The sequence below is a fragment of the Stegostoma tigrinum genome, chromosome 26 (genome assembly GCF_030684315.1).
Source record: "Stegostoma tigrinum isolate sSteTig4 chromosome 26, sSteTig4.hap1, whole genome shotgun sequence".
NCBI classification, from domain to species: domain Eukaryota; kingdom Metazoa; phylum Chordata; class Chondrichthyes; order Orectolobiformes; family Stegostomatidae; genus Stegostoma; species Stegostoma tigrinum.
Window position 1 is genome coordinate 47,303,261 of NC_081379.1, and position 25,254 is coordinate 47,328,514.

The following is a 25,254-nucleotide window of genomic DNA, read 5'->3' on the forward strand; positions in this document are numbered from 1 at the left end:
TTAGGAAGAATTTGTGCACAAGAGGGTGGTAGATGTTTTGGAACTCTCTTTCACCAATGGCAGTGGATGCTGGATCAGTTATTAATTTTAAATCTGAGATAGATAAAGTTTTGTTAAGCAAAGGAATTAAGAGACTTAGGCCAAAGGCAGGTATATGGAGTTCAGCCATGATCTCATTGAGCTCACTGAGCTGAATGGCCCGCTCCTGTTCCTATTTCTCCTATCCCTTTATTCAGTTTCTTAACTTGCTTTACCATATTCCCTTATTCATATTAGTCCACAGTTCTACAACTAATTTCATATTTTGCACTGCTGCACTATGTACCCTATTACCCTAATCAATTTACTTAACTCTTTGTGTTTTGCATTCAGAGTAGTGCTTTTCTTTAAAAAAAAGACCTAACCATATCAATACTTCGCCTAACGGAAAAGCATTTTGGTGAATAAAACAGTGATTGACAGAAACGTATTTGTGGCGGATAAAACAGTACATGAAAAATAGGAGACTTCCAAAAGAGAGATGATGAACAGGTGCAAGTTAGGTACATACTCATGGCAGATAAATGCATAGTATCCAAAACTAGAGCACCCTGTGTGACTGAGGAGATGATGAGAAAATAAGGAAGAAAATGGAGGCATATGATGCATACTGGCGTAATAAAAGCATCAGAAATCAGGAAGAGTCTCTCACATGCAGGAAAAAGGCTAAAGCTAGAATAAGGAGGGATAAGAGGCATCATGAGGAAAGGATAGCAGGCTGTGCTAAAACAAATAGTAAATTGCGTATTAATGGCAAAAGATTAGTGAAGGATAGAGTGGAGTCCATAAGGAACAAACAAGGCAAGCTGCTCATTGAAGCAAAGGATGTTGTACAGGTACTAAGTGAGTGCTTTGCTTTTGACTTTGCCAAATTAGAAGTTCTTGACAGTGGCCCAGTTGACATTGTGGTTGTTGAGCAATTGAGCAGCAGCTGCAGAGTGATTGACAAAGGAGAGGTGCTAAAAAAGGCTGGCAGCACTCCAGGTAGAGAAGCTGCCAGGCACGGATGGGATGCATTCCAGATTGTTGAGAAAAGTAAGGGATGAAATTGTGGGGCCATTGACAGAAATCTTCCAGCTTGACATCAATAGTGGGTAAACTGATGGAGGCATAATATGGGATAAGATAAACGTATACTTAGAGAAAAATAAGTTAATACTTGACAGTCAAAATGTCTGTCAAGGGGAGGCCATGTCTGTCAAATTTAATTGAGTTCTTTGATCAGGTAACACAGGCATTAGATGAAGGCAGTGCTGTGCTTATGGATGTGGAGATGTGTTGAGGGTAAAATCTCTAAATTTGCAGATGATATTAAGCTACAGTGAAAGGGAATAGTGAGCATGACACTGAGCAGCAACTTTAGGGAGACGTGGACATGATGGCCAAATGGGCAGACGAAATTCAATGCAGAGAAATGTGAAGAGATAATACTGGCCCAGTGGTACAACTTGGACCTCCGGGTTCAAGTGCATTATTCTCTGAAGGTGGGCAGGCAATTTAAAACAATTATTAAGAAGGCTTATAGGATCTTTGGGTTTATAAAAGAGACATAGAGTATGAAAACATGGAAGTGATGCTACACTGCTACAAATCATTGGTCAGAACACATTTGGAATATTGTGTTCAATTGGGGGCAACTTATTTAAGGAAGAATGTTAAATCCTTGCAGAGAGAGCAAAAGAGATTTACCAGAATGATAACCAGGAATGGAGGAAATGCCAGGAAAGACTAGAGAAATTGGGCATACTGTGCTTCGTGTAGAGAAGATTTAAGGGGTGACCAATTTGAGGTATTTAAAATTATGAACAGTTTTGACAATGTAAAGAAAGATGTTCTGTTTCTGATAATTGGTGTGTCAGTGACTAGGGATCACAGTTTCAAGATTCAGTAAGACAGGTGTGAGATAAGGAGAAACCCCTACTCAGAGTGGTTAGGATTTGGAATGTGTTGCTTGGGAGAGTGGTGGAGGCAGATTCTGCAGGCGGTTTCAAAAGAGAGCTGGATATGTATTGCAAGGTGATGAATTCAGAGAACTACAGAGGTTGGGTTGGGGAATGGAACTAGCTGGGGTAAGTCTTTCAGGGACACGTACAGACACAATGGACATCCTACTATTCTAAAATTGTACGATTCTAAGAGCAGCTCAGTGGCTGGGAGTCTGTGGTGAATACTTCGCCTCCTGTCTCCCCATTGCCTATTCACCATCTTAAAGGCATAATTCAGGAATGCAATGCAATACTCTCCACTTGCCTGGGTGATACAGTTTTCACAACACTTGAAAGGCTCGGCCCTATCCAGGACAAAGGAAGCTACTTGATTGGCGCCATATCTATTAACATAGGCGTTCACTTTATTCACCGCAGTGCATACCATAGGCATAATGTGCTGCAGCAACTCAACCAGGCTGTTTCAATAGCACCTTCTAAATTAGTGACCCCTGGCACTTACAATGATAGGGTCTGCACGTACATGGGAACACCATTACCTGCAAGTTTCCTGACTTGGAACTATATAGCTATTCATGTCTGTCACTGTTTAAAATTCTAAAGCTCCATCCTTTAGTGCTCAGTAGGTATACCTACACCCTCAGGACTGCAGTGGTTCAAAAAGGTGCCTCATTAGCATCTCCTCCAGGCAAGGAAAGATGGGCGACTGTTGGCCCAGCCTGTGACATGCACATATATACATGAATTCATTTTTTTCAATAAAGGTTTCCATATTTTTCTGTTCTGCTAGTGTATCCCCATTCCTTTACCCCTCTTCTACTCTTCAGTGTCTCCTTTCTTTTGAACTTACGACAGAGGCTTTTTGCAAACTCATACGTGCTGTTCCTCTGATCTTAACTTACTGGTTTTGGTTGAGGTTGTGTGCCAGTGTGGGTAATGCTCTGCTCCTGAGCCAGAGCTTTGGGTTCAAGTCACACTCTAGGACTTAATGGCCAGGAAAGTGCATTCACTCAATGGACAAACAAGTTTGATTGTCGACATGTAAATCTTGCACTGGTGGCAGGCAGTAAGAGTAGGAGTCTCCTGGTTCACCATGCTTGATGGAGACTTGTTCCTGGAGAAACTAGCCATAGAAATGGATGTGCCTCATCTGCCTCATGTACCATTAGACGTAGGAGAGAACCAAGAAAAAGAAGGAAGGTATCTACTTTTGAATACTGGCTTTGTTGAATTTGGCAGTTTTGTTGCTGGTTTTGAGGGTTTGATACTTGGGTGAATTGTTGACTTTTCACCCTGGCACATTACAATGTCACAACATCTGGAGCCCTTTCTAATTAGTTTTTAATGCTTATCTGCAGACTATTGTGTAAGCAGCATCTTTTTAATATGGTTTCATGTCTTTCCAATTTCTCTCTGGCAAACTGATTCCTCACGTGTTTCTTTATCAGTCTATAAAATTCTGATGTAATTCTTATTCCTGACCTAATATTCATAACACACTGTCATAATTTACCTTCCATTTAATGTTGCTTGACTCATTTCACAATGTTTCCCATTTATTTCTACTCAATCTAGAATTGTCAATAGCATGCCTTGGCACAGGCATTCCACATCTGGGTCTTCACACTAAGTTATTGCTATTACTTTTGGATATGTCTTTTATGATGTGGTTTTATGCTGACATCCCCGAGTTTGGGTTCAAGACAGACTGGTCGAGGAGAAGGCTATGTAAAGAACGGGTTTCTGACTTGAATTTTTTTATAACAGTCTCACATACTGCTACGTTATTTGAAGACTGTCCCATGAACTGTACAGCCTATTGCTAATGGGTCTACTTCACATGCTTCCCTGCATGTTTTTAATATTCACATAACTAGACTTCAGGCTTCTGCCTCACTCTCCACGTGTTTCTCTCACTTTTCTTTAGCTCCATCCACTACCCTGTGAGGAGCAACTCCCAAGTTTCAAACACTTGCATAATATTCTGAAATTATCTGATGATCACATGTCTGCTGCATGTGGAGGCATGACCATTATTTATTTATTTATTTTCATTCATGGAATGAGGGCATTGCTGGCATTTATTGTCCATCCCTAATTGCCCAGAGGGCAGTTAAGAGTCAAGCACATTGCTGTGGGACTAGAGTCAACATGTAGGCCAGACCAGGTAAGGATGGCAGTTTCCTTCCCTAAAGGACATTAGTGAACCAGGTGGGTTTTTCCGACAGTTGACAGTGGATTAAATTTAGTCTAGGTTAATCTGAAAGCCGAATCCCCCTCAAAGAGGGAATAGGCAGAATATGATAGATGAGCGTCAGCCAGTTTACAGAGCTAGACAAGGAGGAGTTTTGTTTGCTAACGAACTAGTGTGGCTATATCTTAGTCAAGCATTATGAGAGGCTGGAGCAGTAAAAGACTGTCATCCTAAAATTCAAGGATCTTCAGGATAATACAGTCTGATATTATCCATCTGAATGTTTAGAAGGAAAACGTGCCTTGACAGGGGTGTAAGCTCAGAATGGTGACAGCTCTCAAATAAATAAGCAGTGCGAAGTAGTCTCTGAATACCATTGTCACTGCAACTGCTGACCATATTAACCTTACTGACATAACTTGTTTCCAGACACAAATGGGATATTGCTCAGGTAATCCCATATGCAATATTTCATTGTATCACAGGGTGAACAGATAACAGCATGTAGCACCAGCTGGAGAGACAGGTTCAGTTTTTCCAGTTGTATGATTTTCCTTGAATACAAAGCATCATTGATTGTAATCTGACTGGCATTGCTAAACTCTAGAGCACTTCCTGTGCATTTCATAGGATGGATTTTAAAACACAGGGGTGGGCTGGGGAGGTTGGAAAAGATGCTATTGGGATCAGATGAGATGAGATTTTAAAAAATACTCAAATGATCGTCCAGTCTGCCACTCTGGATTTTAGTGGAAGCATACAACCACCCACACCCAGACACAGGTTGGAAATTCAAATACTTTAATGACAGTAATTACTTAATGATCCTGATTCCTGCCTGTCAGATTTTCAAGTCTAGAGAGGAGAGAACAGATTCTAGGGGATAGACAAGTGCATTTACGGAACTGCTTGTGGTTCAGGAGGAGTAGATATGCAGAGCTTTCCCCCTTCTCCCTGAAACATACACTCATGTAAACAGTTGCAGGATCGTTAACTATATCTCATATACATAGCACTGCAGGAGACAAATCCTGAGAGAAGCCGTGAAAGACCACCCCATCATTGGACTCAATTGCATTTACACCCAGATGTTGTCTTAGAAGCATCGAACATTACATCAAATGCAGTGCAGGAAAGGGAAAGTGCTGTTAAAAGCTTCACGATATATTCAGATAATAAAAGGTGCTATATAAAAGCAAGTCTTATTTTTCTTAGGAAGCTGCAACTTGTGTCTTAGTTTGCAGCCTTGAGATGGGTCAGCCAGATGCCAAGAATGCTGCCTGCAAACTAATGGCTATTTTCAGATTAGACAATGGTTACTTTAAATCAATGACCAACTGGCTAATTTGCCAAGCCAGTTTCTAGCATCTCCTGAGAAAAAAAATATAACTTGCTCCCAGTTATGCTTGAGAAGTGCCTTCATTTCGTAAGTGGCTCTAAGAAATTGTAATTGCAAAACGGTCTTCACAAACATTGAACAGTTGTACTTTGTACTCCAGAAATTTGTATCTACAGAGCACTTTTAACAGAGAAAACTGAAATAACTCTACGGAGATTGGTATGCTGTCACCAAGTCACTCTTTATTTACACATGGAAGAGCTTGTGCCCCTGACCCAGCTCCCTGGGAGCCAGCTTTCGGTGAACAGGATGTCTGACACTCCTGTTCTTATCTGTCAGCCAGGGCTCCGTGATTGGGACTGTTAATGTGATCCGTTCAAGGAATACATATTCTATGAGGGCCACCTGGCTGATCTTGTTACAATCACTAAAAAACATTCCCAGGCATTTCACTGGTATATATCCAGATATACATTAACGCCTAGCCAAAGAAGCAGTTATTAGGAGGCTGATTTAATGATTAGTGAAAGAAGTAAGCGTCAGGTAATATCCTGCCCTCCTCTACCCAACATCTCTGCACATTCCTTGTGTAATTATTGATTATTACATTGCTTTACTAAACTAATATCATAGAATCCCTACGGTGTAGAAGCAGGCTATTCGGCCCATCGAGTCCATGCCGACCCTCTGAAGAGCATTCCACACTTCTCCCCTATCTCTATAACCTCATATTTTCCATGGCAAATCTGCCTAACCTACACATGCCTGGACACAATGAGCAATTTAGTGTGCCCACTCCACCTAACCTGCATAGCTTTGGACTGCATATCAATATCTCAAAAGGATGTGCAAAGACGTGTTTGTCTTGTGCTTATTGCACTGACATTCCCAAAGACCTTTATGTTGTGGATTATTTTAAGCGTAATAACTGTAATTGTGTAGACAAACATACTAACCATTCCTGACCAACAAGATGATTGAGCATCAGTCAATCATGTTAGTTGTTTGTGATGTTTCGAGGCTGCTGGGCAGAAAGTCAGGAACAGATTTTTTTTCATCATTTTGTTAATGCCATTGGAGTTTTAACTCAAAGCTTAATAGATAAAAGGCCACAGAGTTTAATATCACAGCTGAAGGATACTGTGCCTTAAAATGCCACAGCCCCTCAGAATCAAACTGTAAGATTAGCAGGGTCAGTCTATAATCTTCTGATTCAGATGATGAGCAGAATGTTGTTCATGTATTTAACTTGTCCTACTGGCCACCTCTTACTTGACCTTTCATCAAAGAAACAATTACTGGACCATTTATTCGACGTGGTTTTTGTTGTAATGACTTTTATTATTTAATGATGGAGTACAAATGTTGCTTTAAACCAAGTGAATGAATTGTGTAGTCTAGACCAATTTCACTGTTCACTTTGCTCTCCAATAAGCTGTCTGCACGGCATATGTGGGATTTTATTTGTAGTTTCTAGTTGCAGTACTTCAACAGCTGCTATTATCTGATGCAAAGAAAAGTCTTAGCATGGGATAACAAGGTGTAGAGCTGGATGAACACAGTGGGGCAAGCAGCATCATAGGAGCAGGAAAGCTGACTTTTTGGGCCTAACCCTCCCTCTGACCCCTTCTCCGGCTTCCAATGCACCCCTCCTCCTGGACACCACCCCAAGGTCTCCTATCCTCCCTTGACCTCTTCGTCTTCAGCTGCTGTCGTGACATCAATTGCCTCAACGTCTCCACTCCTCTCACCCGCTCCAACCTCTTCCTCGCAGAACATGCAGCCCTCTGCTCCCTCCGCTCCAATCCCAACCTCATCATAAAACCTGCCGTCAAGGGAGACACAGTTGTAGTATGGCGCACTGACCTTTACATTGCCGAGGCCAGGTGCCAACTCTCCGACGACACCTTCCAACCCCTTGATCATGACCCCACCCCCGAGTACCAAACCGTCATTTCCCAAACCATCCATCATAACCTCATCACTTCAGGTGACCTCCCACCCACAGCCTCCAACCTCATCGTTCCCCAACCCTGCGCTGCCCGCTTCTATCTCCTTCCCAAAATCCACAAACCTGACTGCCCTGGTTGACCCATTATCTCCGCTTGCTCCTGCCCCACCGACCTTATCTCCATCTATCTGGACTCCATTTTCTCACCATATGGAACTCCATATGTACATTTGTGACACCACCCACCCCCTCCACCTCCTCCAGAACTTCCAATACCCTGGACCCCAACACCTTATCTTTACCGTGGACATCCAGTCCCTATACACCATTCCCTATACAGAGGGCCTAAAGGCTCTCCGCTTCTTCCAGTCACGCAGGCCTGACCAGGCCCCTCCACCGACACCCTCATCTGCTTAGCCGAACTCGTCCTCGCCCTCAACAATTTCTCTTTTAATTCCTGCCACTTCCTACAGACAAAGTGGGTGGCCATGGATACCCGCATGTGCCCAAGCTATGCCTGCCTGTTGTAGATTATGTGGAACAATTCCTCTTCCATACCTACACCGGCCCTAAACCCCACGTCTTCCTCCGTTACATTGATGACTGTATCGGTGCCACCTCGTGCTCCCACGAGGAACTCAAACAGTTCATCCACTTCACCAACACCTTCCGCCCCAACATTAAGTTCACCTGGACCATCTCTAATACTTCACTCTCCTTCCTGGACCTCTCTGTCTCCATCTCCGGCAACCACCAAGAAACCGATATCCATTTCAAGCCCACCGACTCCCACAGCTACCTGGAATACAGCTCCTCCCACCCACCTTCTTGCAAAAGTGCCGCCTCTATTCCCAATTCCTTCGCCTCTGCCACATCTGCTCCCAGGATGAGACATTTCACTCCCGTACACCTCAGATGTCCTCATTTTTCAAGGACCACCACTTACCCACCTCAGTGGTTGAGAAAGCCCTCAACCGTGACTCCCACGTTTCCTGCAACTCATCCCTCTCACCTTCTCCCCACAATAACAACCAAAAAGAATCCCCCTCATCCTCACGTACCACCCCACCAACCTCCAGATACAACGCATCATCCTCCAACAGTTCTGCTGTCTGCAATCCGACCCCACCACTATAGACATTTTTCCCTCCCCACCCTTTATCTGCCTTCCGGAGAGACCACTCTCTCCAGGACTCCCTTTATCCGCTCCACACTCCCCTCCAACCCCACCACACCTGGCACTTTACTCTGCAACCGCAGGAAGTGCTACACCTGCCCCCAAACCACCTCCCTAACCCCCATCCCAGGCCCCAAGAAAACTTTTCACATCAAGCAGATGTTCACCTGCACATCCGCCAATGTGGTATACTGTTCCCGTTGTGGCCTCCTCTACATTGTGGAAACCAAGCGGAGGCTTGGGGACCGCTTTGCAGAACACCTACGCTCGGTTCGCAATAAACAACTGCACCTCCCAGTCGTGAACCATTTCAACTCCCCCTCCCATTTGCAGACGACATGTCCATCATGGGCCTGCTGCAGTACCACAACGATGCTACCGAAGGTTGCAGGTACAGCAACTCATATTCCGCTTGGGAACCCTGCAGCCTAATGGTATCAAAGTGGACTTCACAAGCTTCAAAATCTCCCCTCCCACTACTGCATCCCAAAACCAGCCCAGTTCAACCTGCCTCCCTAACCTGTCCTCCTTCCTGCCTTTCCCCTGCTCCCATGTCCTACCTACGAACCTCATCCCGTCCCCTTGATCTGTCCATCCTCCCTGAACTGACCTATCTCCTCCCTATCTCCCCACCTACACTCACCTTTTACTGGCTCCATCCCTGCCTCTTTGACCAATCTATCTCCTCTCCACCTATCTCTTCCTCTCTCCCTATTTATTTCAGAACACCTTTCCCCTCCCCATTTCTCAAGAAAGCTCTAGGCCCTAAACGTCAGCCTTCCTGCTCCTCTGATGCTGCTTGTCCTGCTGTGTTCATCCAGCTCTGCACCTTGTTATCTCAGATTCACCAGCATCTGCAGTTCCTACTATCTCTGAAACTCTGTTAGGCTGCAGGGATAACTATTTTGGAAACTGGGAAAATATAATTTGGTGCAGCACTAGCAGATCCTCTGAGGTTGAAGCGAAGACATTTGGGAATTTGGTTCACTCTAACTGAAAGTGCTTGACCCTGATACTGGGTTCATTTCTTAGAATCGCCGTAATATGCGCAAAAAGAGGAAATCCAATAATTGAATAAAATCTGTATTCTGTAACTAGGGTTGACACAGATTTGAGATATTTTAATGTGTGCAATATATATGAAACTATATCTATTGAAATCACTTGGGTTGTAACATTCTGCTCCAAATTTTAAAAAAAATTACATGAATAAGAAATGTTTGGACACGTATGGGCCAAGAGCTTGCAGGTGGGAATAGTTTAATTTGGGAGCACGGTCAGAATGGACTGGTTGGACTGATGAGTCTGTTTCCATGACTCTCTGACTCTGTGTTGTCAGTCTTCCTTGAATGGCAACTCAGTGGTAAAAATATCCAATGTATCTGTGGTAACAGCAATGTTTATAGGTAGCGTTGCACTAGGACTTTATAAATTTTATGCTCTGTAATCGAACTGTAATAATCCGCAACTGGGATGAAATACTGACCCAGCAAACATTACTTTCATTGCTGAAGAAGGGCCTAGGCCTGAAACGTCAGCCTTCCTGCTCCTCTGATGCTGCTTGGCCTGCTGTGTTCATCCAGCTCTACACCTTATGACTTTCATTGCCCCCATTCACACCTTGTTCTCTATTTTACCTCCACTGTTTCCTCAATTCTCTGTCATGCTTACCCATTGACTTTACTTCTTTTTTACCTACCCCTCCTTCCTGCTTCCTGCTCCCCTCCCCAAGCCTCACTTTTCTCCTTCCTCCTCCTCCTTTCTTAGTTTGAGTGTACAGATCTTTGGTAACATCACACATGTTGATCTCTTTACCTAAGGAGGGATATATTTGGCATGGAGGCAATACAGTGCAGGCTTATTAGGTTGATGCCTGGGAAGAGGGTGATCTACTGTGAGGAGAGATCGAATAGAACTGCAAGTTAGAAGAATCAAAGGTGATACTTTTGAAAAGTATCATAATTCATTGAAGCTTGAACAAGGTAAGTGCTGAGAGGCCTTTTTCTTTGTGTAGATGTATAGAAATAGGAGGTCAAAATCTCAGGTTAAGGTGGTGGTCATTTGGGACTAAAGTAAGAAATTTTTAAAATTTTCTGAATGTCTTACCGTAGGAACCTGTAATGAAAAGGTAGCCTAATGGCGACCATCTGAACTATTGTCAATTGCCATGAAGAAACATCTGATTCTCTAATCTTCTTTTGGGAAGGCAATCTTCCCACAGGAGAAAGTTCCTTAAGATATTCCGGAATATTTATGAACTAAGTACTGTTTAGGTTTGGAGATGGGAGAACAATATCCGTTTCGGTCAGCTGTCAATGTTTTGTTTGAGTCAGTAGGTTGTGTGTTCAAGGCTCCATTTAGGATCTGAACATATAATCTAGGCTGACACTTCTATACAGCACTAAATAATTAGTGTTTAAGGTGTAAACCTTTTGTCTGTCACACTCTCTACAGATGCTGTCTGACTCACTGGGCTTCTCCAGACTTCCTCTTTAACATCTAAGACTGGTTTATCTATCGGTGTTGTGATTGCCACTTCAGTGTACATTGTTATAATGTCTTTTTAGTTTTATCCAATCTTCGATTGCTCTGACACTGTCTGAGGTTGCTGTGGGATCTTGCTGCTAACATATCTTGAGTAGGATACTGGTGAAAAGCTACTGGTGGTATTCTGGCTTTATAGAAGACAACTGAAAACTACGACAATAACAGCTCCAGATGGGATGCTCCAAACTGTTAAGCTGTTAGGAGAAGATAGATGAAAAGGCTCCCTTTGGTTATTCTCCCAGCTGGTTGGTTAATTAATTCAAAAAGGATCCCTCCCTTTTGTTGGAAACCTTTCTCCCAGACCCAAATTAATCGTTTTAAAAGGAGCCAATTTAACCACGTTTTCTTGAATTGTCCGTAAAGTGTAGGCCACTTGGTCTGTTGAGTCCGCTCTGACATTCTCCGAGATCATAGCTGACCTGATAATCTTGGACTGCGTTGCTGCCTTATCCCAAAAACTTTTGATAGGCCTATTGATTCAAAAAAATCTGTTTATCTCAGCCTTGAATATTCTTAAGCCTAGCCTTGACCGCTGTCTGTGGTAAGAAATTTCACAGAATCTGTATCCTCTGAGAAGAACTTGGCCCATATCTCTCCTGATTCTGAGACTACATCCAAAAATTGTTCAATGTTCTAGCTGTGGTCTGACTGGTACCTTGTATAGTTTTAGCAATTCCTCCTTACATTTACTCTCCGTTCACTTTGAAATAAAGGCCAAGTCTATTTATCTTTCTCATTATTCACTGAACTTGGATGCTAGCTTTTTGTAATTTATTTTCAAGGATGCTCAAATCTCTGTGCTACAGCCTTTTGCAGTTTTTCCCTAATTAATAATATTTAGGTCTTCCTGTCAAAGTGCATACCCTTTTACTTTTCCACAATATATTCCACTTTCCAAGTTTTTACCCACCCACTGGACTTGTTTGTAGCCCTTTGTAGTCATCTTCACCACTGCTATCACATGTATTTTTCAGTCGTCTTCAAAAATGGAGATAGTACATCCACTTCTGTCATCTAAGTCATGAATCTATATTGTAAATATTTGTGACCTTAGCACTGATCACCACAATGTGAAAATGTCCCCTTTACTCCAAATCTAAATATTTTTAGTTAGTAGTCTTCTCTCCGTGCTTGTATACTACCACGGAACATCATAGGCTTTCTTTGATCTTAAAAAGTAGCCTTATGTGGAATACCTTAGCAATTCCGTTTTGGAAATCTAAATACATTACAGCTACTGATTCCCCTTTACTGACCCTGCTTAATACCTCAGTTTATCAAGTGAGATTTCCCGTTCCTGAACACTTGCTGATTCTGCCTTACTATGTATTTCTAAATACTTTGGTGTTACCTCCTTTATATTAGACTCTAGTATTCTCCCAATGACAGATGTTAAGCTAACTGGTCTGTAGTTAGATAATAAAGTGTGAAGCTGGATGAACACAGCAGGCCAAGCAGCATCTCAGGAGCTTGACCTGCTGTGTTCATCCAGCTTCACACTTTATTATCTTGGAATCTCCAGCATCTGCAGTTCCCATTATCTCTGGTCTGTAGTTAGCTTGTTTTATGTCTACTTTTGTTTTGTAAGGATGTTACGTTGGTAGTTTTCGAATTCTTGGGACTTGTCCTGATTCTAGGGATTTTTGGAAGATTACAACCAGTGTATTCACTATTTCTGCAGCTACTTGCTTTTAAATGGATACTGCCCAGCCGGTCCAGGTATATTATTGGCTTTGAGTCCCATCAATTTCCCAATAGTTTTCTCTTATGGTTATTCTGCTTATTTCCTCTTTGTCCAGCCCCTGGATTAATTTAGTTCTTGTGAAATGCTATTAATGTCCTCTACCAGTGAAGACTGATGCTAAGTAACTATTCAACTCCTAATGGTATGATCTCCTAATTTACCATTATTATTTTCCCCAACCTTGTCCTCTAAGAGCCTATGCTCATTTTGGTCTCTGCCTTCATAGAAGTGTGCATGTGCACAGTTCCAAAACCTCTGCATCAAGTGCACACTGTACATATGCACAGAATATTGACATGGGTTCAGTGGCAGAAAAGACCTCCAGAATTATCTTCATCCAGAATTATCTTCATCCAGAATTATCTTCATCCAGAATTATCTTCATCCAGAATGATCTTCATCCAGAATGATCTTCATCCAGAATGATCTTCATCCAGAATGATCTTCATCCAGAATTATCTTCATCCAGAATTATCTTCATCCAGAATTATCTTCATCCAGAATTATTTCAGCTTGTACAAGGGTGCATAGCTACAAATTGGGGGGTGATAGATTTCAGACAGATGCCAGAGGCAGGTTCTTTACTCAGAGAGTGGTAAGCGCGTGGAACGCTCTGCCTGCCAATGTAATTAACTCAGTCACATCAGGGGCATTTAAATGGTCCTTGGATACGCATATGGATGATGATGGGATAGTGTAGGGGGAGGGGCTTAGATTAGTTCACAGGTCGGTGTAATATTGAGGGCCGAAGGGCCTGTTCTGCGCTGTATTGTTCTATGTTTTAAGGCTTTTTGTGGGGAGGGCGGGAAGAGAAGAATGGGCAGGGGTACGATCAGACGGGGCTGAAGGGGTGCTCTGGTTCCCTGAAGCTGAAACTTCTGAAACTGTCTGTGCGGATGTGGAGTAAAATGACGCAAGTTGTTTCTCTGGATGGTAAAACAGACATATCTGCAAGATGATAAAATGTGAGGCTGGATGAACACAGCAGGCCAAGCAGCATCTCAGGAGCACATATCTGCAAGAGGTGGCTTTCTGCTGGGAGGAGAAAGTAGTCAGCCCCTTGTTATTGCAGATATAATGGGAACTGCAGATGCTGGAGAATTCCAAGATAATAAAATGTGAGGCTGGATGAACACAGCAGGCCAAGCAGCATCTCGGGAGCACAAAAGCTGCCCGAAACGTCAGCTTTTGTGCTTCTGAAATGCTGCTTGGCCTGCTGTGTTCATCCAGCCTCACATTTTATTATTTTAGCCCCTTGTTATTGCTTCCTGTTAACTCTCTCCCTGTTTCTTATTTCTCTGTCTATTTACAGGTGTGACATTCCAGTGATCATGCATGACATCGCCAAATAGTCAATAAATGCACCTTCGCAGATTTTGTTTTTCTATAGCATTGTTTAAACACACTTTGGAATTAATGGTATACAATATCAATAAAATCTTTGGCAATCTGGCGTGTCATCGTAACACTCCCTTCAACATTAGTTCTGCAAGATTCTCCAGATGTCTCACCAAGCCCAGAAAAAAAATCTTTTACGTTTCTGCTTCAGTGACTGTTCTTTAGAAGGGTCATTGGACCTGCAATGTTAATTCTGGTTTCTCCCTGATGCTGTCAGTGCTGCTAACTTTTTCCAACAATTTTTGTATTTGTTTCTGATTTCCACCGTCTGCAGTTTTTTTTTCTTTTGTTTCTGGTCGAGTTCCAGTTTAAAATTAGAAACAGCACTGCAGAAATTCTTCCCTCAATGTTGTTATGCTGATTTCCCTCTGTTGTACGATGGTAACCCTAACCTAACACTGCTTTGCATGTACAGGCTTAACTTCCTGAAATAATGAGTAGGTGGGTAGTACCACATTTTGTTTGGTTTCACTAAGTATTAATACATGCATTTTCAAAAATTTCAAACACTTCACACAATTATGACTGTTTATGGCTCTGGGCGTAATGATGAAGTGGTGTGAATGCCATACTTCTAAAAATGTCTTTCAAAATAAATGTGTACACAAGTGCAGTGTTTGTTCTGGGCATCCTGACATTATGTTCAACATCTTGATTGAATTGTGTTGCCTTGGTGCAGAGGAATCCAGCACTGGATTTAGTATTAGGATCAAGATTAGGAAAGAAAACAAGCATATGTTTGTATTCTTTATGCATTGGCACTTAAAATACATCAGGCTTAATTCAAAGCTTTTGAAGTGAGGTGAGAATGTGTCCCATATTTGACTGCATCCTTCAATGAGGCAGCAAAGCAAGTAGTGCACTAGATGTATGTGTGGACTTTTGGAAGACATTCAACAAAGTACCAAGCAGAACACTTAGTAAGATGAAGAAAGGCCATGGGATTAAGGAGAAAGTGACAGGACACAAATGAAATTGGATCATTGATTCCGTTTTAGAATTGGAAATTTAGAAAGAAGTTGGGACTCTTCTCCTTGGAGTGGGGAAGGCTAAGAGGAGATTTATCAGAAGTTTTCAGAATCATGAGAATGCTGGATGGATAGGTAAGGAGTAACTGTTCGCACTTGCAAATGAGAAAGCAATGAATTAAAGTGATATGCAAACAAAGCAAGCATGTTGTGAGAAAAGCATTTTCACACAGCAAAGTAGTTAGTGTTTGAAAAGCGTTTCAGAGATTGTAGGAACTGCAGATGCCGGAGAATCTGAGATAACAAGGTCTAGAGCTGGATGAACACAACAGGCCAAGCAGCATCAGAGGAGCAGGAAGGCTGATGTTTCGGGCCTAGACCCTAGACCTAGCTCTACACCTTGTTATCTCAGTGTATGGAAAGCACTGCCTGGAAATATGGTGGGAGAATGTTCAATTGAAACATTCATGAGGGTTTGGATGGTGATTTGGATAGAAATACTGTACAGGGATATAAGGAAAAAGCAGGAGAATGGCAGTAGGAAATCGAACTGGTGTAGCCATAATGGGTCAATTGGCCTCTTTCTATGCCATAACAATTCTGTGACAGCAAGCAAATACAGTGGGAAGATGGGAGTTTTCAGTCCAAGAGATAGTTGACGGTCCTGTTCCCCCAAGAATTGCTTATGGATCCTTTAGTCTTCAATTTCTAAGAATGACCCAGACTTAAGGCCACTATTATAAAGCTTGCAGATGATATGAAACCTGGCTAATTTGTAGATAATGATGAGGAAACCAAGAATGTTACAGGCTTGGGGATGATCAACAGGATAATGAACTGAGATGAAGAAATTGTGAAATATTATGACAGTAAGTGAAAAATAACATAGTTAACATTGATACTTAAGTTGATAGGACAAGTTGATAAAGTGGTTTAAAAAGCCCATACTTTCTTGGATTCCTCAATAATGGGATGAAATATAAAAGCAAAATGTTCATGCTCAAACTTTACGCTTAGCCTGTGATTTATATTATGGACAATTCCAGGACAGATGTAAAGATTGTAGCATGTGTGTAGAGGACATTTACTGGAATGTTACCAGGAACGATGGACTTCAATTATGAGGACAGTCAGGAAGTATTAGAACTCTGCTCCAGACCCTATGTATTAGCAAATGTTAAAAGGTGACCTAGTCAACGTGTTCAACGTGAGAACTTTTCATAGGAAAAGATAAACTGGTGAGGGAGAGAGTTAACAAGGGGCTGACCACTTTTCCCCTCACAACGGAGAACCACCTTTTGCAGATATTTCTGTTTTACCATCCAGAAAAACTGGTGAGTGTGTCAGTAACTCAAGGTCATTGACTTAAAATCATTACAAAAGACTTAGAGGACAGATAGAAATTATTTCACTGTGTTCTGGATCGGGAATGTTTTCCTTGAAGTGATGACGAAGCTGAATAGGTAAACATTTTGGAGCAGGAGTTGGATAGATACTTCAGGATGAGACACTTAGAGGGTCATGGACAAACACTGGGGCCATGGATGTAAACATGACCGCCCTCTCTCAGAGCCTGAGCAGACTGGACTGTCTGGCTCAAATAAAAGCAAATACTGCAGATGCTGGCGATCTGAAACAAACATACAGAATGCTAGAGAAACTCAACAAAGCTGGCATCTGTGGAAAGAGAAACAGAGTTAATGTTTCCAGTCCACTATGACACTACTACAGAATTGAAAAGAGTTGGAAATGGTGCCTTTTGTACTTTGGACAGAGGCTAGGAGAAATGAGGGGAACAGATGATGTAGAGGAAGGGTCACTCAACCCAAAACGTTTACTCTATTTCTCTCCACAGATGCTGCCAGATCTGCTGAGATTTTCCAGCCATTTCTGTTTTTGTTTCTGGTTTACAGGGTTCGTACTTTTGGTTTTTAGATAATGTAGATAATGACAAAGGGTTGTTAATGGCGGTGAAAGAGGAATAGAGATCTAAAGTGGGTGTAAATTAATGGTATGAAATGGAAAAAATAGGTCCTGCCTACTGACAGCAAAGTAAACAAGGCCAGGCTGTTTTGTGTGGGGAGAATGAAAGAATGTACAAAAGAATGGAGAACAGATGCCGAAGTTATGGAATTCAGTATTGAGTCCCAGAAGCTGTAATCAGCCTAAATGGAAAATGAGATAGTGTCCCTCCGATGTGAGCTATGCTTTGTTGGAACACTGTAGCAGACCCAGGGCAGAAATGTTAGCATGGGAGCAAGGGGCATTATAGAAATGGCTCACAACTGGAAGATCAGGGCCATTTCACTGGACAGGGGAAGTGTTCGGCAAAGTGGGACCTAGTCTGAATTTGGCCCCACCAAGGCAAAAGAGATTGCATTGTGATCAGTGAATATAGTACACTGCATTGAAAGAAGTGCATGTCTGACTGGCCTTCTGTAAGCTTCTCCAAGTATATGGTCGCTCATTTTCGTTTGCCCAGTTCTTGCTTGTGCATTTTCCGAGCTGTGCAGCTTTACATAGTAATCAGCACAATGAGTGTTTTAAGAAGCAGCAAAGATTCCAGCGTACAAAGGGTTAATGAAAGACTGAGACTGCCACCTTTGCAAAACAATACAGATAAAAGTACAGGAAATGTCTAGGTGCAGGGCTGCCACACATCGCGAGGAGAAGAAGGGACACAGCTAAATAGGTCTCTCAGCTGTGTAAATGCTTCCCTTTCTTTTACTTCCGAAAACAACCCGTCCCCAGTAGTATTTGTTATTTTTCTCAGAATATGTAGCTACAGTAGCCCCTACTGTATGTACTGTACAATCAGGCAGGTATGTATGTTTGCGTGGGTGGATGGGTGGGCGTTTTTCAGTCGTCTTGATTGGCTGCCTCCAGCCTCAAGCTGCCTTAAAAGCAGTGAAGCCGGGGTCAGGGGGAACTGTGTGGGCGTGAGATGGAAGGCTTGAAAGAGGAACAAATGCCTGACAGCAGCATGCTGCCTCCTTCAGACCTGCAGATGCTTTTGTGCCTCTGTCAGAGCTGTGCTCTCCAGGCCGCATGGTTGGCAGCGACTGCTGTTTTCAGGCAGGGATTTGCAGGAGGCATTTAAGGTAACAGATACGCTGATAAGTGGATGAAGCTGTAGTGACTGTTGTAATGGTGAGTACCTCAAGAAGTTGCCTCTGAGCACTGTCTTCTGTCTGTGTGTCTGTCACCTGTGGTTGGGGCAGGGGAATCCCTCCAGAAACATGCTTTGAGCCTCCATGTGCGATATCTTAATTTTGTAATTTTTACACATATATAAACAGCAAGGCAAAGCTTCTAACAATTGTTAGCTTTATTAGCGGTTCTCATTTTTTTTGACCCATGCAGTAAACAGCGCCCAGCTTTCTTCCTTTTGGTTGGTAATTTTGAATATGAGTGTTGTTTTAAGGGGCAAAAGGTGGTAGAGAGTGGAGGGTTGATGTTATAAACTACAGTATTTCAGTTACATATTCATGGGTACTTGTGTCTCCAAACCACGTATCAAAGGAGTGGGTGTCTAATTTGTAACCGAAAATCTGGTTGTTGTAACCTGTTTTTAAAAGTAAGAGAAGCTTCTGAGAAAGGAGCTAGAGAGAGAGAGATTGTAATGCTATTAAATGTATTGCAGATTGTCACTGAAGTGGCTGACTACTTTCTTTTTAATTAATACCAAATGATAAATGTTCTGCTCCGGTTCATAATGAGTTGTGTTTTGCTCCCTTTCCTTTATTTTGTCTAAGACTGCTGGTTTGCCTGTTCCAGTGAAGGGTGTATTTCCTACAGTCTTTGAACATTAGATATCATATTTCTGTGCAGAGAACATTTTAATAGGGAATGATTTTTTCCTAGCGAGCAGGATTGCATTCCTCGTTGTATTGTTGTGCTTTTAAATTCCGTACCTAGTTAAGATTGAACAGAAGGAGAATGGTAAGGCTAACCTTTTTAGGATGAAAAATATCTCTTATTTTGATTTTTTGCAATAATTGTCAATGGGGCTTGTAGTGGAGTAATTGCCATTGAAATGGAGATTAGTTAACAGCATGTGGGTATTAACCCTTGGAATGCCAAAAACCTCCCAACAGAATAGCTCACTCCGTGACTTCCTATTTGGGAACATTAAGAATTAAATTACAGTGGCGTATATTACAATTTTTCATCCCAGGAGAGGGATTATCCGTGAAGTCTGCCTGCTGATAGAGTGCCTACACTGTGGAAGCTCGCCATTTGGCCCGTTGAGTCCACACAAGCTCTCCAAGCTCCCACCCATACCCATCCCCTTACCCTATCCCTGTAACCCCTGCATTTCCCATAGTTAATACACCTAACCTGCGCATCCCTGAGCAGTGCAGGCAATTTAGCATGGCCAATCCACCTAACTTGCACATCTTTGGAATGTGGGAGGAAACTGGAACACCCGGAGGAAGCCCATGCAGACAAGGGGAGAATGTGCAAACTCTCACAGACAGTCTCCTGAGGTTGGAATTGAATGTGGATCCCTGGCACTGAGGCTAACCACTGAGCCATTTTGCTGCCCCTGTAAAATATTGAATTCGGTTGTTAGGATTTGTGTTCCCTTGGAAGTTGAAGCAGGAATAAGGCCATAGCCTGTAGACTAAATGTGATTGATTTGCCTCTGGCACGTGATTATGGACTGTTCCTAATATGAGGTGTACCTGGTCCAAAGTACTTTGAGGTTGTTTGCCTGGAAATCCATGGTGTTAATAGTATTTTGTTAAGGGCTGACATTTAGAGATCAGCAAAGTTCCTCGAGAACATATGAAGTCAGATCTTCCAAGAATAGCAGCCAGTTATTGGATACCTGTTCTGTTCTGGCGAAGGGTTAAATTCTAATCAGCTTTTGTATATGTACATGCTGCTGGCAAGAATGATGGAAGAAACTATTTAGTGCAGCGAAGCTGATCCAGAAAATTTTCTGTGGCTTGTACCTGAATGCACTAGTTTTGCCTAAAAGGCTGAGGAAACCATGAAAACTCTGATTTCTGAATAAAATAATTACTTGCCCCAAGAACAAAAGCAAGCCTTTCGCATCATTTCTGGCAAAGTAAAGTGACACTTGTGCTGTCAGTGATTCCAGTTTGACATCTCTTAAAAAAGTTACTTTTTTATCCCCTGTTTTGTTTTAATTCTGGTTATTGTTTTCATCACCCTTTGAAGACATTGACTTCTGCTGGAATGAGAATCTTTTGAGGCTTCATCACCTCGGATGCCAGTTTCGTTGTGAAAGTAGGGTGTTCAACTTTAAGGGCCATCATAATTGAGCCTGACCCTGATTCTAATGAACAGTGCAAGCTCCACCCATGCGAATGAGCTGGTTATTGATTGCAATGAGGACTGGGAAACGTGGCTCATATCTTTCTCTTAGCTGAGGGGAGATGGCACTGAAGCTGCAAGTAGTTTTAACTGCCATCCTGACTAACATCAACCGTCTCTGATTAGACCAGCAGTTAAACCTGGGGCTTTTCAGTCCTTATGGCTTAAATACATATCAACTTTGCAATTGATCTATCCAGGGAACTCTTAATTATTTTTGAACTTTGAAAATTAGAGGTTTCTGCATTGCCTGGGCAAATTGACGCATTTCTCTTCTGACACCTACGGCCTTCATTAACCGTCTGCATTGGTAGCTGATGTCGTGTCGGGGTAATTAGGCAGCCTCGTTGTTGTGACTGAATCAGTTATTCAGCTGTGTTAATGTGCTTGGGCAAATTACTTGTACTGTTGATGTGCCTGGGGCAATGAAATTACCCCTGTGTAATTAGAGGGTTCATGTGGTGCTCAGGGTACTGCGGGATGCTGGTGAGGGATGTAATATGAGGTTACCAAGCTCGGTTGTAGAATCATAGACAGTTTATGACCCATATAGTGGCCATTTGGCCCCTTGTGTATGGACTGTTGAAAATGCTTTTCAGCCTTCCCTTATTCTTATGGCTTTAAGTCCACAGTCCTGCAGGTCATCTACTCTTTGAGTAGACAAACAATTGCTTGCTCTGTCTTTACCACTCTTCTGACAAGAATTTTCAATACCCCTACGGACTCCAGGTAAAAAAATCATCATCGTAGAATCCCTACAGTGTGGAAACAGGCCCTTGGGCCCAACAAGTCCACTCCGACCCTTGGAGCCCCCCACCCAGACCCATCCCCCTATATCCCACCTAATCTACACATCCCTGAACACTACAGGCAATTTGGCATGGCCAATCCACCTAGACTGCACATCTTTGGACTGTGGGAGGAAACCGGAGCACCCAGAGGAAACCCACACAGACACTGGGAGAATGCGCAAATTCCACACAGACAGTCACCTGAGGGCGGACTCAAATCCGGGTCCCTGGTGCTATGAGGCTGTGGTGCTAACCACTGAGCCACTGTGCTACCCGATGTTTCTTTGGCATGAACTATGCATAACACTCTAGCTGTGGCCTATCTAGTCTAAACTCTATCCTTTTCTATCACCAGTAAATAAAAGATTACCTGTCCCGCACCCTTTAAGTATAATAAGCATAGACTTTAGCGTCCCTCTGTTTCTCTACAAAACCAAGTACCCTCCCAGTTGTCAGTAGTCCCTTGCTTCATTGCACCTCCCAAAGTGCAACAGTTCACGTTTGTCTGGATTGAATTCCATTTTCCACTTTTCTGTCCAACTGATTGAATCATTGTTATTGAGCTGCAATTTAACACTTCCCTCTTTACTGTGAACCACAAGGCCATTTCTTTGTTAATATCTACAAGTTGTTAATCATGCCTCTATACTTAAGTACTTGCGGTACAGGTATACCCCATGTTGTTGACAAGAGGGTTCCAGCAGTTTGACCCAGTGACACTGAGGGAATGGAAGTTCAAAGTCGGGATGTGGCTTGGAGAGAAACTTGCAGGTAGTAGTGGTGTTCCCATGGTTGTCCTTCTATCTGATAGATATAGCAGGTCTGGAAAATGCTGTCAAAAGAGCCTTGGTGCGTTACAACCATGCGCCCTGTAGATGGTGTACACTGCTGCCACTGTTTGTCAGTGGAGAAGGGAATGAATGTTTGTAGATGTGGTACCAATCAAGTGGGTTACTTTGTCCTAGATATTGTCATGTAATCCAGGCAAGTGAAAGTATTTCTTCACACACCTGATTTGTGCCTTGTAGATGGTGGACAGGTTTTGGGGTGGCACAATGGCTCAGTGGTTAGCACTGCTGACTCATAGTGCCAGGGACCAGGGTTCACTTGCAGCCTCGTGCGACTGTGTGCAGTTTGCACATTCTCCCTGTGTCTGCGTGGCTTTCCTTCCACATTCCTTAGGTGGATTGGCCATGCTACATTGCCCATGGTGTACAGGGAAATGCAGATTAGGTGGTTTGACCATGGGAAATGCAGGTTTACAGGGCTAGGGTTGGGGACTGGGCCTGGGCCGGATGCTGTCTGCAGGGTTGGTGTGGATTCGATGTTCTGAATAGCCTGCTTCCCCACTACAAGGATTCTATGAAACATGGAGTGAGCTACTTGCCACAGAATATTTGGCCTCTATCCTGCTGTTATGGCCAAACTGTTTATGTGACTGGCTTGGCTCAGTTGCTGATCAGAGATAATCTCAGGATGTTGATCATAAAGCCATAAGATATATGAGCAGATTAGGCCATTTGCTCCAATGAGTCTCTTCCACCATTTGATCATGGCTGACCTGTTTCTCAACCCCATTCTCCTGCCTTCTCCCCATAACTGTTGATGCCCTTACCAATCAGGAACCTGTCTATTTGTCTTAAATACACTCAATGACTTGGCCTCCAAAGCCTTCTGTGGCAATGAGTTCACAGATTAACCACCACCTTTTGACTGAAGAAATTCTTTTTCATCTCAGTTCTAAAGGGTTGTCAGAAGAACAAGAACAAAAGAGAAGTACGCCACAGGAACAGGCCCTTTGGCCTTCCAAGCCTGTGCTGATTGTCACGCCCTGACTAAACTTTAAAAAAAAGACCCGCTCTTTTTCAGTCCGTATCCCTTTCTTCCCTCCCTATTCATGTAATCATGCAGGTGCCTCTTAAATGTCGTGAAGATGCCTGCTCCCACCACCACCTGTGGCAACGCATTCCAGACTCCCAACCACAATCTGCATGAAAAACTTTGCTCACACATCTCCTTAAACTTTCGCCCTCCCACCTTGAACCTGTGCCCCCTTGTAATTGAAACTTCAGCCCTGGGGAAAAAAGCCTCTGACTATCCACCCTATTTGTGCCTGTCATAATTTTGTAGACCTCTGTCAGGTTTCCTCTCATCTGCTGTCTTTCCAATGAAAACAATCCTAGTTTTTTAAACCTTTCCTCATAGATAATGCCCTCGAGACCAGGCAACATCCTGGTGAACCTTCTCTGCACTCTCTCCAAAGCTTCCACATCTTTCTGGTAACATGGTGAACAAAACTGCAACACAATACTCCGACTGCGGCCCAACAAGAGTTTTATATAGCTGCAACATGCTTTGCCACGTTTTGTATTCTGTGCCCTGGCTGATGAAAGCAAACATGCCATATGCTATCTTAATCACTTTGGCTACCTGTGTTGCCACTTCTAGGAAATTGTAAACCTGCGCACCCAGATCCATCTGTATGATTGTGTTCCTAAGAGTTCTATCATTAACAGTATAATTCACACCTAAGTTTGATCCTCCAAAATGCATAGCCTTGCATTTGCCTGGATTAAACTCCATCTGCCATTTCTGTACCAAGTTGCAAATCTATCTGTATCCAGTTGTATCTTTATTGCAATCGTTGGCACTCTCAGCAACTCCACCAATGTTTGTGTCATCTGCAAACTTACCAATCAGACCCACCCACATTTTCCTCCAGATCATTTACAAATACTACAAACAACAGAAGACCGAAGACCTCTCCTTGTGGAACACCACTAGTTTCCGGTCTCCATTCTGAAAAATATCCTTCCACACTACTCTTTGTATTCTATGACCAAGCCAGTTTTGTATCCATCTAGACAGCTCACCCTGAATCCCATGTGATTTTAGTTTTTGTACCAATCTGCCACGTGGGACTTTGTCAAATGCCTTATTAAAGTCCATATAAACTACATCCACAGATCTTCCCTCATCAATTATCTTTGCCACCTCTTCAAAAAATCCGATCAGGTTGGTGAGACATTATCTTCCCCGTACAAAACCATGCTGCCTATTGCTAACTAGTCCATTTTTTTTCCAAATGTGCATGTATCCTGTCCCTTAGTATCTTCTCGAAGAGCTTCCCCACCACAGACGCCAAGCTCACGGGCCTATAATTTCCTGGATTATCCTTGCTTCCTTTCTTTAAACAAAGGAACAACATCGGCTTATCTCTAGTCCTATGAAACCTCGCCTATGACCATGGAGGATGGGAAGATATCCGCTAATGCACCTTCACTCTGAGGCTGTGCCCTTGGGTCATAGTCTGTACTACTAGTGGAAACATCTTCTCCACGTCAACTCTATCCAGGCCATTTAACATTATGGTTTGCTTCCTGATACTAAACCAATTTTGAATCCAACTTGCCATTTTCTGGGAAAATTGTTTAGCTTTATTTGGTAGTAGTTCGATGGCTCTGTGCTGGAGTGGGAGGGGAGTGGGGGTGGTATTTGCATTGCACTGTTGGGTGCGAATTAGACAATGTTGTTGTAGTGGTTTGTGAGATTGGCTTGATAGATCTCAGGCCTGGTGGTTTCTTTTCGGTGCTGGGCAATGATGGCTATAAGAGGCTGACAGACAAGCTCTCTCAATCTCCAGATATGTCGGAAGTGCGGTCAATGTTTTAATGTAAGTAATGTGGCAGATTGTGTACCTACACATGGTAAGCCACTCCAAGCAGCAGTGTGACGATGACCAAACAGTGTGCTTTGGTCATTTTAGTTGAGTGCAAATATTGTTCAAACAACTCTGGGGAAGTCCGTGCTCTTC

General features: G+C 42.8%; 1 protein-coding gene across 3 annotated transcripts in view; it reads left to right on the plus strand.

Moving 5' to 3' along the window:
• The window catches only part of cabin1 (calcineurin binding protein 1), a 412,002-nt gene that overhangs the window by 204,934 nt on the left and 181,814 nt on the right, over window positions 1-25,254 (plus strand). The window lies entirely within an intron of this gene.